The sequence below is a fragment of the Bos indicus x Bos taurus genome, chromosome 26, assembly GCF_003369695.1.
Source record: "Bos indicus x Bos taurus breed Angus x Brahman F1 hybrid chromosome 26, Bos_hybrid_MaternalHap_v2.0, whole genome shotgun sequence".
NCBI classification, from domain to species: Eukaryota; Metazoa; Chordata; class Mammalia; order Artiodactyla; family Bovidae; genus Bos; species Bos indicus x Bos taurus.
Genome location: NC_040101.1, coordinates 13,942,628 through 13,954,232, shown reverse-complemented (window position 1 = coordinate 13,954,232; position 11,605 = coordinate 13,942,628). Strand labels below are relative to the sequence as shown.

General features: G+C 46.8%; 1 long non-coding RNA gene across 1 annotated transcript; it reads left to right on the top strand.

Annotated features, from left to right (window-relative positions):
- The first annotated feature begins 2,312 nt into the window (after nt 1-2,312).
- Nucleotides 2,313-11,263, top strand: LOC113884623. Its single transcript, XR_003508936.1, has 3 exons — nt 2,313-2,398; nt 8,519-8,651; nt 10,587-11,263. It is a non-coding gene; the product is annotated as an uncharacterized LOC113884623 (long non-coding RNA).
- The last annotated feature ends 342 nt before the right edge of the window (nt 11,264-11,605 follow it).

The following is an 11,605-nucleotide window of genomic DNA, read 5'->3' as shown; positions in this document are numbered from 1 at the left end:
CCAGAGGAGATTTTAAAAACTAAATATTGTATATTACACAGTTTCTATCTCCCCCTTCTTCTCTTTCTTCTCTCTTTCACACACACACATAAAGATGTTTGAAACAGAAAAATCTTCTTACATATACACACAAACAGACAATATGTTTTAGGTAAAATACACATGATTGATGTACACTTGGACTAAGGATTTGAATAAGTCCCTTAGAAATACCAAGGAAATACTGAGAATGCAAGAAGGCAGGAAAACCTGAATTCACCAACTCAAAATGTAAAAAAATTTGTAGACAGTTAAAAATGTCTGCCCCTGTACACACGCACACCTACACTTTCACACTTCCTCTGTTTACTAAATAACATTTCAGCACAGTTTTCATCTTATAAGGAAAGTGTTTGAAACTTGGAATAAGTGCACTTAATTAAAGGAAGGCTGTGAAAATGTGCACTAATCTGATATGACTAATAGCAAAGTGCATGAAATTGCTAATTAGAATTTCATTAAAGGTGCTGCTTTATCAGCCTGTGAATATCACAACCTTTAAAATTCTTTCAGGAGAGCTTAATTCCTTTTCAAACAGAAATATTCTTTAAAGACATTTGATTTGTTCTGAAGGAATTCGTGGCTTAGGCTGGAACTTAAAATGTTGCCGATATTCCAGGAGGTGATATCAGAATAGGAATACAGATCAGGGACTTTGTTTCATTTGCCTGATGAATCCCTTTCTCCCCACCTCTATTATGGATTATCGTTCAAAAACCCAGTCATGAAAACAGAGTTGATTCCTGGGTTTATTCCACATGTAATTTGTTTTCTACTGAAGCCAACGTTTATTCTCTCTTAAAAGAATAAAGGAAAAATTACTTAAAAAAACTTAAGTCACTGAATATAAAATTAAACATTTTAATTTTTATACTCATTGCAAAAAATAAAAAGTAGACAATAAGATATTTTTTCCTTAAAGGAAACAAACATTCATTTAAAAAAAGTCAGCAGACTTTGCTTAAAAAAACCTTTTTAAAATAAATTACACTTCTTAAAATTAGGAAAGTCCACTATTAACAATAGTAGATGTATTTTTATTCTTTCTCTGACTTGCTTTCCTAGGTTACAGGATTTTCTTACTCTACAGTTTAATTATTCCTGACACTAAATCCACATTTCACCTTGCTTTTTGCTTTAAGATTTTAGAAGTGCTGCCTTCTTTCTACTCCTTCATTTTCTCCATTTTCAACCTTATTTATAGATTTGTGGATATGAAATAGATCACTTCTATTTTCATATCCATAAAGCCTTATGACATATTACTTTCCCCAAACACAGTTCCCAATGTTAACAATTGTATTTTTTAATTTGCAGTTTTTCCCTGTTGATGAAGTGTTCTCACAATTAGTAACTGGGTTCTTTTTAATATTCAAGTTTGATTGAACAGTTACATTTTGTTACTGAAAACCCATTAATGTTAATGGAAACTACAGCTCACTGAAAGCAGCAGTTTACTTTTACAGAAGTTGTTAAAAACCTAGCCTGGCTTCAAATTTGCTGAACACATCAGTTAACAGTGATGTAATTTTGCAGAAGTGAATATTTTAAATACACTTTAAAACCTTCGATTTAAAAGCTAATCAGTTATATTTACCTGACGACCATATCTGAAAGGAGAGAAAATGAGAACAGAAGTAACTTTGAGAACCAGTGTGATTTCTCTGGACACTGAAATCTCAAGTGGCTTAATTAGAGTTTGCTCGATTTTTGCTTCAGCAAGAGGAATTTACATGGCATTTAGATAATTTATCTACTGGACTAGGTAACAGACAAAAGATTACATTTTCCCTTCCAACATTTGGGAGGTACATTTTTAATGCAACGATTTTAAAAGATCGGTCTAGACTTAAATGAATGAAAATTAGGCTTGTTAACTGTAATGTCTGCAGTCGGAGGTGGGGTGTCAGTCTTGCCTATCTGTGGGCCACCGTCGTCAAACAAAGCTGCTAATTCGAATGTTTTAAGTTTCAAATTGAGAAATATTGTTCTAATGTGGCAACAATGGGGCTGTTGTCCTTTCAAGCACTGCGATTGCGGCTTCCTTACTGCTCGTTTTATGCAAAACGAGTGGCAAGTAATTGTGATTTAATTCTTTTCAAGTAAATTACAGTGAGTGCGTGACACAAAGCCGCGGCGGACCCTGCTTTCTCTGTCAATAGTTGAATTAATGATGGCAGGAGTAAAAACACCAATTGTGCACCACAGCCCTCCCTCGGCCCCCACCCCTGCCAGGGGGAGACCTGCCAATCAGGCCGCGCCACCGTGAGACTGGGAATCCTCAAGGACCCGAGGATCGGGCGTGGAACGTTCCGGAGTCTCGGCGCGGGGGTCGCGGGGGCCCGAGGCGGCCGCAGGGGTCAGTATGTGCGTGCCACCGGCCGGGTGCCCGCCGCGCGGACACCGTGGTCGCCAGGGGTTTATGGCGCTAGGCACTCGCTGCCGAGTGGAGGGCAGAAAGTGTTCCCCAGGGGGCTTGGGGGTCCTGGCGCTCGGTCTATGGGTTAGCTGGGCCAGGCTGGCCTCCCCGGGACTCCCCGGAGGGCTTCCCGAGGAGGCGGCACGGCCCGAGCTAGAGGCGGAGGGGAGGCAGGGCTGCCAGCCGGGTTTGCGGGCAGCGAGGGGTAGCTAGGCTCTGCGCTTCGGGGTCCGAGGGCCGGAGGCCGGAGCGCTAGTTCTCACCCAGAATCTGCGAAGCCCGGGTGGGGAGGAAGCCGCTGGGGGAGGCCCGAGGGGCAGGGCAGGGCAGAAAGGCCGGGTCGCCCGAGAGGATCGCAGGTTGCGACCCTAGGCTGTCTGCAACCTGCCTGAGTGCGAAAAGGGCTCAATAATCACTGTACTGGCCACGAACGTTCAGTGTGATCTGATTACTTCCCGTTGTACTTGAACGAAATCGCAACTTTTTTTCTGAGGCCCAGAGGTTCTCTGTCCTCTAGCATTTGCCTGGATTCCCAATGCCAGGGAGGGAATCCTGCCTGCCCTGTTTTTCAGGCGTAACTTTGGAGGGTGACTTGACCGCTCTAGCCTCAGTTTCCACAGCAATGGGGGTTAATAGTGAAATCCTTCCTTCTAGGGTCCTTGCTAAGTCACTTCAGTCGAATCTGAGTCTTAACCACCGGGTGGACTGTAGCCCGCCAGGCTCCTCACTGCATGGGATTTTTCCAGTCAAGAATACTGGAGTGGGTTGCCATTTCCTCTTCCAGGGGACCTTCCCAACCCAGGGATCACACCCACGTCTCCTGTGGCTCCTGCATTGCACGAGGATTCTTAAGGCCTGAGCCACCAGGGAACCTCTAGGTTCCATTATGAGCATTTAATAAGCTACTGGTAAAGTGCTTAGAATGGTACCTGGAACAAAGGGAAGTGCCCAGAACTGTTGGCAGGGCTTACTTGACCTCAGCTTACTTGACCACCTTCCCTTTTCCTGGATCTCCATAACCAAGTCCCTGCCTCAGGGTCTTTACACTTGCTGCCTGAGCTGTTGCTCTGCTCCTTTCATAGCTTCTGATTCAGGCCTAGGCTCTGAGAGACCTTCATGACTCATCACTGTCACAAAGTTCTTTGTTTCATTCCTAGACATTATCCTTATCTGAATGTTTTTCCTCTATTTGCTTAGCCATTATTGTCTCTTTCATCCCCAAAATGTAAGTTCCATGAGAATGGGAACCGAGTTTGTCTTATTCTCTGCAGGTCCCAGCACCTTGATCGGTGTCTGCCTTTCAGCAGGGGCACAGTAAATTCCTGGAGAATGGATGCGTTCTTCTCACCTGTACCTCAAAGTGGGCGAACAGCTTCATTGCTGAGTGCCCATTCCTGTCATTCAAGATTATAAGTGAAATCATTGGCCCGGAAATAATATATTAAAAATTAAAAAAAAAATAGTAAGTTTCTAAAGATTTCGAGGTTCTCAGGAAGGGTGCTAGACAGTTGGAGATTTTTCTCCATGTCACCATCTTTCTACCTTGACAAGTTTTGACCGTGAGGCTGAAGTTCTCCCTATGGCTCCCTGATCCCGCGAGGTGATAGAGGGACGGTCTGAATTTCCTCCCTAACCTGGGCCCAGGAATCGTGTAGACCTCCACCCCACAGCACAGCAATATCCACGTTCATGCTATCTGCCCTTTAGTGTCACCCTGATGACCACCCCTGCTTCCCCACGACTACATCATGTGCCCTGGCCTTTTGTCCCCAAGCTCCCCTGCCAGAGCTTTTCTGCTCCTTTGGCTGCCCTCTTTGGTATTCATCACAGATTCACACCTGCTTTTTCTCCTCCCAGGAGCCAGTTGCCTTAGACTGGCTCCTGCTGGGCTTGCCAGACCGTCTGAAGGAGCCAGAGAGGCCAGCAGAGGCTGGGTGGGGCTGCCTCAGCAGCTCTGCTCATGCTGGGGAGATGAGTCAGCTGGCTCGGATCACCGGGTCACTGTGTTTCCTTGTCCCGGCTGGAGCCAGGGACAGAGTATTTCTGGAAATCTGGCCAGGCTCCCCATCTCACACTGTGTATTTACTCAGTGAGGTCATTATAAACAATGAGTGTCTCGGACACGATGACCATCCTTGGCCAACTCCTGGCCTAGGGTCCTATCTTTGGGAGAGAATTTGGAGAAGACCTCTGGCTATCTGGAGAACAGAAAGTATAAATACTCAACTCATTCATGGGTGCAAAACTAGCTTCTTAGCACCACTGGATCGGACACAGTAATGGCTGCTGGGGACATAGGTACGATAATAGCTAACATTTGTTTAGCACTTCTCATGTGCCAGAAACTGTTCTAGGTGCCTCTTGTGTGTTACATCACTAAACAAAATACTCAAATCTCAATGAAATAGGTTCTATCATTATCCTCTTTTATTCAGGTGGGAACAGGCTCAGAGCAGACATAGAACTTGCCAAGGTTACCCAGACAGGAAGTACTGGGTCTGAACTTGGAAGCAGAGCCTGCACTTCTAACCAGCACATTGCATTGCCCTCTGTCTTAGTCTCCAAGACGGATAAAATGCAGCTTTGATCATCCAGGGGTACAGGGCATCAGAAGCAAACAGAAGGTAGGTGGGTGGGTATAGTTACCCACACAGGGAATCAGTAGTGACTCGTAATGGTTCTTCCTGTGCACCAGGCCCTGTTCTAATTGCTCTACATACATTATTTGCTCTTTAAATCTTACAGCCCCCATAGCACCCTAGAAATAGGAAGTGACGTCATCCCCATTTTATAGGTAAGACACTGGGAAGTGCAGCCACTCATCCCAAGGTCTCAGGCCAAGTAGGTGGCAGAGCTGGGATTGGAACCCAAAAAGGGCCTCTCTCCAGGGCCCATACTCGTAGCCCTGCCCTGGGTCAGACCTCTGCCCAGCAGTCCCAGTGTTCTGTGCTCGTCCTCAGATGGTTAAGAGGGTGCTGATCCCCTTTGGTGTCACCAGAGACACCCTGAACTTGGAGCCCAGAGCTGCTCCTCACTAATGGAAACCCCAGAGAAGTCTCCATGACCGGAGGTCATGAGGTCAGCTCTCCCTACCTCTCAGAGCTGCTTCCAGGAGTAATGAAAAGAATGGACAAGGAAGAGCCCTGTGAAGTATGAACTCTCACCGCAGAAACACTTGGTTCTGCAGGCCTGGCCTGTGCTGGGTACCCTGGGAGGAGGCCAGGCGACTGACCTACTTTAAAGATCAGGATGTAGGGCCACGAAAAGGGAAGAGGTGATTATTTTAATTGTAAAATGGACAGCTGTTAATGAGGTATTTGGTTGGATGGTTAGAGACTTGTCTGCTACTTTTTTGTTTGTTCATTTCTAAGAGGACTGTACTCTGAGACCCTCAGAGAGCTTCATGCCTGTCCAGGTGCTCAGTGCTTTCTGTGCCCCATCCCTGGGCCCTCCTGCAGTCCTGTGAGGTGAGATGACACTGTGTCCATTTTACAGGCCGAGAAACTGAGGGCTAATGAATGGAGGAGCTGGGCTCCGAACCAAGTCCTGCTGACTGCAGTCCTGGCCTCTCTGCTCTGGAGGGTCCTGGCACAGACCTGGTACAAGGGGGCTGTCCCTCTCTGCTTCTGGTTCTGGACTTCCGGGTTTAGTTGCACTTTTGTCGAGGTGCCCCCTCTCTCGACCTTGGTACTTTTATGCCCTCACCCCTCCTCAGTCCTGGGGGTCCACCACCCACAGACCTCTACTGAGTGTCAGAGGGATGATCCCACTCTCCTCCACCCACCCACCCGCCAGCTTGCTGCTTTCTTGTAAGAGCTTGAAGTCAACCGCTTAACTTTGTGTCAACACCTCTGCCCAAGATAAAGAGATGTCTCTCCATCCCCAGGAGCTCACCCTGTGTGCAGGGGCATCCAGCAGGACTGGGGAGGAGAAGGGCAGGTATCAGTACAGACTGGGCTGCCTTGGTGCCCCATCACATTCACTCCAGGCCTGCTTCTGGTCCTAGGAGCTGAATTTATTTTGGCTTAAATGACACAGTGCTCAGAGATGGTAAATCTCCTTTTATCTGGTGGACTGAATGGGGTTGTGAAGGGGATGCCAGCTGCTCTTGGGCTTGCAGCGCCTGCCTTACATGGGCTCTGCCATGGGGCTTCCAATTTGCAAGTAGCTGATGACTGTACTCATGTGTCAGCCTGCCCCTGGGCACGTGCTCACCCTTAAACGGTGACTTCTTAAGGTAGGGGACAGGCCTGATGCAAGATGGGGGCATGAAGATGAGGGAGACGTGTTCTCTGCCTTGAACTCGTGGGGCGGCCATGGGCAGCTGCAGCTGAGTCAGTACAGGCACTGGAAGGAGGGTTTGCCTATGGAACTGGCTTGGGTTTCCCCAGTTACTAGCCACGGGGTCTTGGGCAAACTACATGACTCCTCTTTGCTTCCATTTTCTCATTCATAAAGCTGGGATAATAGCTGAATGTAGCTCAGAGAATTACTGGAAGAAGTTGATTATTTGTTCCTGGAAAAGCATTTAAAATGGTATCTGGTACAGAGTAAGCAGTCAATAAGTGTTAGCTGACCCCAAAATACAACCTCAAGATTACCTTCTCCATTCACATCTGCCTTCCCACTCAAAATACATAATATGCCAAAGTCGTAAAATGGGATGCCTTTAAAGCTCCATGTTGACAAGAGATAGTCCTGATGGGTATTTTGGGCCTCACCATTCACTACTGTGTGATCCTTTGCAAGTGACTTCATTTCCTGAGTTCCGGTTTTCTTCTCTATAAAATGGATATAAAATAAAATATCTGTTGTTAGTGGTGAGAATTAAGTGAATAATGTACATAAAGCAAACGGTACTTATCATTCTTCCTCATACCCTGTCCCATTTTCCCCCTTCTGTACAAGTTCTTTTGTAAGGCTATGAGATGGGTTCTCCAAACCAGTTTTCCTTCCCTCCTAGGTACACTGGAAGACTACATTTCCCAACCTCCTTTGTGGTTAGAGGCCTCATGTGACTGAGTTCTAGCCAATGAAATTTGGGCAGGAGTAATCTATTCTACCTCCAGGCCCAGGCCCTAAAATGTCTTGTAAGATCTTTCATGCTCCTTTTCTCCTCCATCCACCAACAGAATGTGGCTCAGGGTGACCTTGGAAGCCTACATGGTGAAGATGGTGGAGCCCCTGCCAGCAGAAATCTGTCCTTCACTGCCTGCTGGTTATCAGGCTGCTTGGACTGGGACATGTGTATTAAACCACTGAGATTTAGGGGTTGTTTGTTACTTCAGCTAGCAGTTAGCCTATCTTGACAAATAAAGAATTTTACAGAGACTCTACCTAGTGTATACACCTGCATACATTCATATTATAAGATTTCCCATGTATTTTAGAGCCTTCCTGGCCCCCATCCCCCTTAAGCTCATCTATATGACCCAAGTTAAGAACCAGACCCAGCAATTGTTATTAGTACTGATGGTGAGATAATTCCTGAGAGCAACTTTCTGGCTTCAGAGCTGCCCTGTAGCATAGAGGTTTTGAAGAGAACTCTTTACTAAGAGATTTTAGTGTCAGCCTCCTTTCTCAGGACAGAGGTCTCCTACGCGGGTTTTGCTAGTCATACACTCTCTTTCCGGCTATAGCTGCCAAAGTGCTTGCTTTTGTCCTCCCAGCACATCCACCAGATTTGATGGGTAACACGTTACAGGCTCTGGCAAGGGCTCCTCCCAGCTGAGCCCCTGAGACTTGGCCCAGGTCCCCCTGATAAATCCCTGCCCTCCTTCTGGCTTGGGTGAGATGGGATCCTTCTGTGCTGCCTCCCACTGTTAAATTGAGGGGAGCCTGAAGACTGGGGCTGAAATGTGTATCCATTCCCTCTCCTTAGAGCCAGCTGCAGGGTTGGGGTGTGGCCAATATCATTTGTTTTGCACAGGATTGTTGATTCCAGGGGTCAAGTACCATCTTTATGGTGTTCTGGAAAAAAAAAATCCTCAGCTTGGATGAAGTTTATAAGAATTACAAATAATAAGGATCTTAATATGTTGAATATCTGTTCTGTACCAGGCCTCCTGTTATTTCTTCAGATCCTCTCCATCATCCTGTGAAGTGAGTCTTAAGTAGCCCATGTGTTGATGCCGGCCCAGTGACCCAGACTGCTGGAGGTAGCCTGGAGACTCTAACAGGGATCAATTCAAAGGTAATAACCGTTAACTTTTCCTGAGTTAGGAACTGTGTATCGTGATGTGCTTTTGCTGAATCATTTCATTTAATTTTGATAATTTCTTTATGGAGTAGGAACTACTATTATTTCCATTTCACAGGTGGGAAAACCAAGGCTCAGTGAGGCAAATGATCTCTTTTCCCCAAGGTTTCATGGCTAAAAAAGGTGGTGCCCAGCTTCAAATTCAAGTCACTCTTGCTTTCAAACTTGTACTTTCACTCATGCGGTACCTTGCACTGCCTTGGCTGCCACTTGGAAAGTGCAGAGGGGACCGGGTAAATACACTTCCAGGGGTCATGGCTTTGGGTGGAGAGCCAGCCTGTGGTCAGGTGGACAGCCCACTGAGTCAACACCTGTTATGTACAAAGTCTGACCCCATGCCCCTGATATGATACAGGGGAGGTCCAGACTATCCCATGGCATTGGCGCCCTGGGTTGAGAAGAGAGCTGTGTATCTCTACCTGCAACCTGGATAAGTCAGTGCCCTGGCAAGGATAGATGCCACAAACCTCAGAGGAGAAAGAGAGCACCCAGGGAGGGGCAGGGATGGCTTTCCCATAGAAGTGGGATTAGATGAATCTGCTTTGCCTGGATTTGAATCCCAGCTAGCTCAGTGACTTTGGCTGCTGCTGCTGCTAAGTTGCTTCAGTCGTGTCTGACTCTGTGCAACCTCATAGACGGCAGCTCACCAGGCTCTGCTGTCCCTGGGATTCTCCAGGCAAGAACACTGGAGTGGGTTGCCATTTCCTTCTCCAATGCATGAAAGTGAAAAGTGAAAGTGAAGTCACTCAGTCATGTCTGACTCTATGCGACCCCTTGGACTGCAGCCTACCAGGCTCCTCCGTCCATGGGATTTTCTAGGCAAGAGTACTGGAGTGGGTTGCCATTGCCTTCGCCAGTGACTTTGGAGAGATTACTTAATTTCTCTGAACCTCCATTTTGCCATGTATAAAATAGAGATAGTAAAAGTACATAGCTCAGTTGGTAAAGAATCTGCCTGTGATGCAGGAGACCCCGGTTCGATTTCTGGGTTGGGAAGATCCCCTGGAGAAGAGATAGGCTACCCACTCCAGTATTCTTGGGCTTCCCTTTTGACCCAGCTGGTAAAGAATCCTCCTGCAATGTGGGAGACATAGGTTCAATCCCTGGGTTGGGAAGATCCCCTGGAGAAGGGAAAGGCTACCCACTCCAGTATTCTGGCCTGGAGATTTCCATGAACTAAGTCCATGGGGTTGCAAAGAGTTGGACACGACTGAGCAACTTTCACTTTTTCACCTACCTTGGAGGATTAAATATTAATATATAAAGTGTTTGGCACATAGGAAGCTCTTGATTATATACTTATTTACTCTTTGCATCCTCAGGGACTAGTGTACTTTCATTAGGTAAAGAAAGGAAGCTTAATGTACCAAGTGAGTATTATAAGCAAAGCTTCAGAGCTGAGAAAACGGAGGGTTTTTTTTTTTTTTTTTTGAAAATAATAAATGGCTCAGTTTGGCTGGTTCATATGGGAGCAATAGCAGATGAGGCTAGAAAGAGAGCCTGAGGCCAGATTGGTGAGGCCATGAGGAGCCACTGAGGGGTTTTGAGCTGGGGAGTGTCATAGCCAGAGCTGGGTTTTAGAAAGATAAGGCTGCTGGGTGTAGGGTGGATTGGGTGGGGACTGATGGGAAAATCCTTGTAGAACACTGTTGTCATCAGCCAGGAGAGAGGGCGGTGGCAGCTGGTAGGGCAGGCAGGTGTGAATGGGCACATGGCAGGGGAAGTCCTCTGGAGCTTGGTGCACTATAAGCTTGGTGCCGCATGGGGCGTGGGCTATACACACCCTTGGCCAAAGGCAGGTGTGACAGTGGTGCCCATCCAAGTCCAAGCGAGTGGCTGGGAACCAACAGCAGGGTTTTCCTTTTGCAGGCCCAGGCTTGGGAGGCCGTCCTTCTGGGATCATGTCATCACTGGTATCTTTGTTCCAAGAAAGAGACAAAAGAAAAACTAGAGAAAGGAGGGACCAGCCTCCTTTTGGTCCTGAAAACCCAGGGAGCCTGGTATCCTCAGGGTGGCAAAGCCCTTTAATGGTCTGGAAACAGGTTCCAGAAGACTTGCTTGGAAGTGAGAAAGGAGGCAGGCTCCTTTTGGGTTTTCATCTAGGTTTTTGAAAAGCAAAGCAGGCTGGCGAGAGCCGCCTGTCTAAGGCGTGTTTTATCTTAACCTTTGCATGTAATCCTGAAAGCCCACCTAATCAATTGAAGATCATAAAATATTAGACTTAATGCTGCAAAGTGCTGCTTTTTAATTCACATAACAAGCTCCTAAATAATTCAAATAGCAAACAGACCTGGCAAGTCAATGGTGGGAGGCTGCCTGGATCAGCGGGAGAGTGTCAACACATGCCGCATTTCCCGGATCGACTCCATTTCAAGAACCCTATTAAGTTAATTGCCGGTTTCTGACAGCAGAGAGCATGCTGGGAGCACAGCAAGCTTTATTAGCCTCCGTGGCATCTGGAGACATCAGCCATTTTGCCCCTACTTGCAGGCATCGAGAGCAGCATGGAGAAAAGTAAATCAAATTATGAGACAATAAATGCTTTTGGCAACACGTGGGCATCAGATTCATCGGCGGATACAAAAGAGTTCGAGTGTCAATTGTTGGCTTGTTAATTTTTTTATAGCAACACCGTCTGTTGCGAAAGTCTCACAGGGTGACATGGAACGGTGACATCATTTGGCACTGTCTGGCTGATGTAGGTCGACATTAGTGCAATCGAGGGGCCCCCACTCCCTGGGTGGAGAGAGAGTTTGTAAGTAGAGCAGGAGTTGGGGTAGACATTTAGAGAGCCCTCAAATAGTCCAGCTTCCTGAGTGGCTCAGTGGTAAAGAATCTGCCCGCCAATGCAGGAGATGCAGGTTTGATCCCTGGGTCGGGAAGATCCT